We start from the raw sequence: 7,731 nt of genomic DNA, 5'->3' as shown, positions 1-7,731 counted from the left end.
CAGAGACCAGCAGGAAGAAGGAAGACTCTTCTAGCCTGGGAAGACACGGTGATCATTAAACATCAAGGCACTGTAACTATAATATGGAAACTTGTGCTATTGGCTGATGCCAAGAGGCAGGGCAAAATTGGTCCTTTCCAGAATTGTAGTCTTGACTCATTGCATATCCCTTTCCACCTTGTTTGAAAGTAAAAGGTACAATTAAATAAAGAGAGTTGAACTCTGGAAAGAACATTAAACATAAGAAATACCTATGTGTTTGTATTTCTTGGTATTTTGAATGAAAGGAAGAACGTTTTTTTTAATGTGTTGAAGTTCTTTTGAACTCAAAAATGTTGATTTCATACATGATTACTGTCATTCACAATATGAATTATGGGCCTGGGTGAGCATTTTCTTCAGAGATTTTCTTCCAAAGATTGGAATTTTAAACGAAGTCTTGCTTCATTACTGTCAGCAGAGCAGAGGTAGAAGATACTAAGAACCTCGATGAGGGCCACTTGCACGTGTGCAAATGCTGTATCTGGATGTAGACTGACTGAGGTTCAAGTGTATCAGTTCAGCACTACTGAGAGGAGTTCACGCTCAATTCATGTACCGGCGACTCAGTGCTGTTCATGACGTGAGGGTGTGACTGGGGTCCCATCATAGTAGTTAAGATTGGGAACAAGTGAAATCACCTTTGCTAGGATTGCATAATATGTAACCCAGAACAAATTATAGTAAATCTCCTACATATGAATGAGTTTCATTCTAAGAGTGTGTTTGTGAGTCCACTTTGTTCAACAAAGTCCAACAAAGTTAGCTTAGGTACACAACTAACACAGCGGGCGATATGGTGCTGTGCTGTAAAAGGTTCATAACCTCTCACATGAATAATACACTTTAAAAAGCACAAAAATGAAGAAAACATTTTTAATCCTGCTGTACAGTACCTTGAAAAGTACAGTAGTGTAGTACAATAGCTGGCATTCCGGAAATGGCCTTGAGTGAACAGGCAAGAAGAGTTACTGACTGGAGAAGGGAGATGCTAGAGCTGAAGGATCATCAGCAAAAGGAGATGGAGGCCAGCTGAAATTTCACTCACACCTGACATTTGATAGGATACACATTCACATCTTTGAAAGTCTGAACCTTGAAGCTTTGTATATAGGGGACTTACTGTATCTCATCTCTTTGTGCCTGAGCATCCTCATCTATAAAATACAACAGTAATAAAACTCACAGTGCAGAGGTCAGGATACACTGCAAGGTAAAACATCGTAAGGCATGGGAAACACCACCTGGCATATCTAAGTACTCAGTAGGTTTTCTTCTTTTTAACTTTAATGCCCAGTATCAGAGATACATTTGTAATTTATTTAATTCTCAATGTTTCAAGACTGTATATCAATTAAATAATATTATTCTGAATTCTTCAATATTTAAAAAACTAATGTATTATAAGTTGAAAAAGCAAAATTTTCTAGTTATTTGAGTATTGATTACATTTGTTACCAAGTCCAAGCTCCCTCTGCTTGCCTCACAACAGGCCAATAAATCGGACATGAGGTATTGAGGAAAGAATAACTACTTCAGAAAGCTAGCAGACCGAGACGATGGCAGACTAATGCCTCAAAATAACCATCTTATTGGGGTCTGGATGTCAATCTGTTTTATAGAACAGAGATGAGGGAGGGTGAGGAAGTAAAGTAAAAAGGCCATAAATCTTGCAAATATCTTCTATCTCCTGGAATGACCAGCCTCACGGACATGTGTTAATTTCTTCCTTCTTGCAGCCATTCATAGGTGGACAGTGCCAAGATGCTTCCCTGAACAAAGGCAGTTTGGTTTAACATTCAGGCAGAGGGACAAGGTTCCTCGAGACAGGCCATTATGTACAGATACTATCCTTTTAGTGAACAAAAGCAGTGGGAAGCAAAAAAAGTGAAAGAAGCAGACACAACATGTGATCAGACTTTGTTCCTCCCTATAACACTTTTATTTAATCAGATTTCTCAAACATGTAATTAAAATTGTGAAGTATACTATAAGAGATATAATTGCTTTAGTCACTTAAAGAAGCAAACCACATTTTCAAATTTTAAAATTGGTCAACGGTATGAACTTATGCTTTATCTGGTATAAAATTATCCGTGTAAAAAGGTGATCTATTTCTAATTTCTAGATCTATTTCTAATTATCTTTTTCACTCTTACTCTCATTCTCAGTGAACATGCTCACCCTTAAACTGCTTCCTATGCCTGCTTGGGTTACAGCAATTTCATCAGACACATTTCTGTACTTTCCTTAGAATAGACCATATCCCAAGCCAGAAAAAAATAAAAAGATTCTTGTCTCATGGAAGCTTTCCTTAGAATACAACCATATTCCAAGCCAGAAAAAAAAATTTAAAGATTCCTGTCTTGAGGACACTGGGCACTTTCTTATAACTCAAATTCACTGCTACTTTGTTTAGACTCTGAGCCCAGACATTTCCACTGAGCTTTAGCCTTGAGATCCTGTTCCCTTTCCTGCGAATGTGTTGAGGAATTTGACCTTCCGGTATTACATACGTGCCAGTATTACTTCTCATTCCTATTGACGTGGCCCATTAGTACAAGTGAAAACGTATGCTTGACTAGTGAATACTTAATTACTAACAATTTAAGGACTTTATTTCCAGGAGACAAAAGATTGAGGGAAGAATGACCTCTTCACTTAAGAACACGTGTCCAAGGCATTGTTTGAGGACACGTTGCTAGCTCTTTTTACTTGTCAGTATGTCAACTCTAGTACAGACTGGCCGTGGGTTAGTACACATAAGTTTACTCTGCTGATTGGTCCTCTCTGTTTATTCTCAGGAGTTTACATTCTTTATTCTCATTCCTTTGATTGACAGAGAAGTGTTCATACTTTGAAAATAAGCTTGAAATTAGAAACAGACTCAAATATTCCCAAACTTATTAAGAGATAATTATAATTATATATTGGAGAAGGCAATGGCACCCCACTCCAGTACTATTGCCTGGAAAATCCCATGGATGGATGAGCCTGGAAGGCTGCAGTCCATGGGGTCGCTAAGAGTTGGACATGACTGAGCGACTTCACTTTCACTTTTCACTTTCATGCATTGGAGAAGGAAATGGCAACCCACTCCAGTGTTCTTGCCTGGAGAATCCCAGGGATGGGAGAGCCTGGTGGGCTGCTGTCTATGGGGTCTCACAGAGTTGGACACGATTGAAGTGACTTAGCAATAGCAATAATTATATATATATATATATTCCTTTTGCATGATAAATAATTGCTTAAACACATTGCATTATTTTATTGCATCTATTTTTCCATTTTGAGTAATCCTTGCTTTTATTCTTTCAATTGATTGACAGAGAAGTGTCCGTACTTTGAGTGAAAATAGGCTTGAAGTTAGAAAAAGGCACAAATACTCACAAGCTTATTAAAAATCAATATAATTATATATACAATTTATTTAAACACACTGAATTTATTTTTATTGCATCTATTTTTCCAATTGAGTATCCTTTGGGATTTATGGCTTTTCACAGGTTAAATTTGCTACATTTAATTGTAGGCTTTTTTTCTTTCATTGAGATTGAACATCTGAAAGTTTGATAAGTCTCCTTTTCCATTTCAGCAATACTTTTGAAACCTGTGAAAAGATACCTTGCTTTTTCTCAAGACAGTCCTAATCTAACTTGAGTTTTCCTTACAGTGAGAAATTAACTCAGTTTCTTCCCCAGTCTCTCTCTTTCAGTGATGATCAGTTTAGTTCAGTTCAATTCAGTCACTCAGTCCTGTCCGACTCTTTGTGACCCCATGGACTGCAGCACACCAAGCTTCCTTGTCCACCACCAACGCCCAGAGCCTACTCAATCATGTCCATCGCGTAAGTGATGCCATCCAACCATCTCATCCTTGGTCGTCCCCTTCTTCTCTTGCCTTCAGTGTTTCCCAGCATCAGGGTCTTTTCCAAAGAGTTGGTTCTTCACATGAGGCGGCCAAAGTATTGGAGTTTCAGCTTCAGCATCAGTCCTTCCAGTGATTATTCAGGACTGATTACCGTTAAGATTGACTGGTTGGATCTCCTTGCAGTCCAAGGGACTCTCAAGAGTCTTCTCCAACACCACAGTTCAAAAGTATTAATTTTTCAGCACTCAGCTTTCTTTATAGTCCAACTCTCACATCCATCCATGACTGCTGGAAAAAATATAATCTTGACTAGATGGACCTTTGTTGGTAAAGTAATGTCTCTGCTTTTTAATATGCTGCCTAGGTTGATCATAGCTTTTCTTCCAAGGAGCAAGCATCTTTTAATTTAATGACTGCAGTCACCATCTACAGTGATTTTGGAGCACAAAAAAAAAAAAGTCTGCCACTGTTTTCGTTGTTTCCGCATCTATTTGCCATGAAGTGATGGGACCAGATGCCATGATCTTAGTTTTCTGAATATTGAGCTTTAAGCCAACTTTTTCACTCTCCTCTTTCACTTTTATCAAGAGACTCTTTAGTTCTTTGCTTTCTGCCAAAAGGGTGGTGTCATCTGCATATCTGAGGTTATTGATATTTCTCCCAGCAATCTTGATTCCAGCTTATGCTTCTATCAGCCCTGCATTTCACATGATGTACTCTATATATAAGTTAAATAAGCAGGGTAACAATTTGCACCTTGACGTACTCCTTTCCCTATTTGGAACCAGTCTGTTGTTCCATGTACAGTTCTAACTGTTGCTACTTGACTGGCATGCACATTTCTCAGGAGACAGGTCAGGTGGTCTGGTATTCCCATCTCTTTAAGAATTTTCCACAGTTTGTGGTGATCCACACAGTCAAAGGCTTTAGCATAGTCAATAAAGCAGAAATAGATGTTTTTCTGGAACTCTCTTGCTTTTTCGATGACCTGGCGGATGCTGGCAATTTGATCTCTGGTTCCTTGGCCTTTTCGAAATTCAGCTTGAACATCTGGAAGTTCACAGTTCACGTTGCTGAAGCCTGGCTTGGAGAATTTTGAGCATTACTTTACTAGCTTGTAAGATGAGTGCAACTGTGCAGTAGTTTAAGCATTCTTTGGCATTGCCTTTCTTTGGGATTGGAATGAAAACTGACCTTTTCCAGTCCTGTGGCCATTGCTGAGTTTTCCAAATTTGCTGACATATTGAGTGCAGCACTTTCACAGCATCATCTTTTAGGATTTGAAATAGCTCAACTGGAATTCCATCACCTCCACTAGCTTTGTTTGTAATGATGCTTCCTAAGGCCCACTTGACTTCACATTCCAGGATGTCTGGCTCTAGGTCAGTGATCACACCATCGTGATTATCTGGGTCGTGAAGATCTTTTTTGTACAGTTCTTCTGTGTATTCTTGCCACCTCTTCTTAATGTCTTCTGCTTCTGTTAAGCCCATACCATTTCTGTCCTTAATTGTGCCCATCTTTGCATGAAATATTCCCTTGGTATCTCTAATTTTCTTGAAGAGATCTCTAGTCTTTCCTATTCTAATTTTTTCCTCGATTTCTTTGCACTGATTGCTGAGGAAGGCTTTCTTAGCTCTACTTGCTATTCTTTGGAACTCTGCATTCAAATGGGTGTATCTTTCCTTTTCACCTTTGCTTGTCACTTGTCTTCTTTTCTCAGCTATTTGTAAGTCTCGTCAGACAACCATTTTGCCTTTTTGCATTTCTTTTTCTTGGGGATGGTCTTGATCACTGTTAAGGGTACACATAAAATTGTCTTCCTCATACTATTGGTAGGGAATGTGACTTTGAACTAGGATTCTTTACTGTGGGCTTCCCTGGTGGCTCAATTCTTTACTGAGAGAGCTGCAAAAGAGATTTCTTTTCAAAATAATAAATTCACAGTGTTTCTGACTTTATGGTGGCCTTCTTATATCCTTCTTTGTTGTAAGGCAATGGTTTTCTATTTGTTCTTCTTCTTTTTTTTTTTTTTTTTTGTTAATCTTTTGCCCATGCTGCATGGCAAGTAGAATCTGAGTTCCCCAACCAGAGATCAAGTCCCTACAATGGAAGCCCAGAGTCCTAACCACTTGGATCACCAGGGAAGTCCCAATTTGCTTTCTTTGTGCATGCTCAGTCACTCAATTGTGTCTGATTCTTTGCGACCCTATGAATTGTAGTCCGCCAAGCTCCCCTCTCCATGGGGTTCTCCAGGTAAGTATAATGGAGTGGGTGGCCATTTCACCCTTCAGAGAATCTCCCTGACCCAGGGATCAAACTGGTATCTCCTGTATCTCCTGCATTGGCAGGCAAATTATTTTACCACTGAGCCACCTGGGAAGTCCATTTGCTTTCTTTATAAGATACCTATTAAATCATTATCTCTTCATTCAACATTTGATTTTATTTCCTTCTTTTGTAATCCTTATAGACTTCATTGAGAATTATTATTTTTCATATATTATTGTATTTACTACAAAAATTCCATCCTTTAGAATTTTGGGTTTCCTGTACTATGTTTCTCTTTTAGATAACTTTATCAAAGAATCAAGGTATTTCAATGAGATACAAAATATGAAATTATAAATAATTATTAATTTGCCACAAATTGCTATGTATATTAATGCATACTTTTACAAAAGTGTTACTCCAAGGAAGTAAAATATTTTGTATACCATATGTATTATATAGATCAAAGGAGCTTCATTATCTGTATTTTTGTTGTTGTTGTTGGAGACTTATGCATCTTGTTAAACTGGATTTTGTGTAGTATTAACAGTACTTTCGACATTCATGAGGGAATGAATTAAACTTGTAAACTCTGTACACTCTAATTTACCAGAAACTTGGAACAATTTGGGATTGAAATTGTGTAATTAGTTTGGCTTCAACATAAACACGTTTTGGACATAGAATGAACAGAACCCACCAGGAGCAATGAAACGTCTGTGACAGCCCGTCAGCGGGACGGAGGATGGTAATTCTGGCTAACTCTCTTCTTCTGGACCATTTGGACACACAGCGGGTAAATATTCAAAACCAGAATGAAACATTACCTCTCAGAATTACACGGATGCTGAAAATAATAGAATAAGCAACTAGCATGGTGCTGAGTCTAATTTACACATACATTTAAAAGCATTATTCTTTAAAATGGTTCTTTGGTTTACACATTCAGCAACCGTGGTTGTATCTGGTGATTAGAATTTCCTAGCATTATATTGTTTGTATCCCTTTTAGTTTAAATGTGTTTGGGCTCTAAAAATATAGAACAGGAAAATCCTGAGATTGGTTCTATTTTCTTCCTTGAGAAGGATTTTTAATTTGAACTTTATTTTGCTTTAAGTTTTACTAGGCCCTGGAACTGAGAGTTTGACCTCAGATCAGATCAGATCAGTCGCTCAGTCGTGTCCGACTCTTTGCGACCCCATGAATCACAGCACGCCAGGCCTCCCTGTCCATCACCAACTCCCGGAGTTCACTCAGACTCACGTCCATCAAGTCAGTGATGCCATCCAGCCATCTCATCCTCTATCGTCTCCTTCTCCTCCTGCCCTCAATCCCTCCCAGCATCAGAGTCTTTTCCAATGAGTCAACTCTTCGCATGAGGTGGCCAAAGTACTGGAGTTTCAGCTTTAGCATCATTCCTTCCAAAGAAATCCCAGGGCTGATCTCCTTCAGAATGGACTGGGTGGATCTCCTTGCAGTCCAAGGGACTCTCAAGAGTCTTCTCCAACATCACAGTTCAAAAGCATCAATTCTTCGGCACTCAGCCTTCTT

The sequence above is a fragment of the Bison bison genome, unplaced genomic scaffold (genome assembly GCF_000754665.1).
Source record: "Bison bison bison isolate TAMUID 2011002044 unplaced genomic scaffold, Bison_UMD1.0 scf7180017864270, whole genome shotgun sequence".
Classification (NCBI taxonomy): domain Eukaryota; kingdom Metazoa; phylum Chordata; class Mammalia; order Artiodactyla; family Bovidae; genus Bison; species Bison bison.
Note: the sequence above shows the minus strand (reverse complement) of the source record.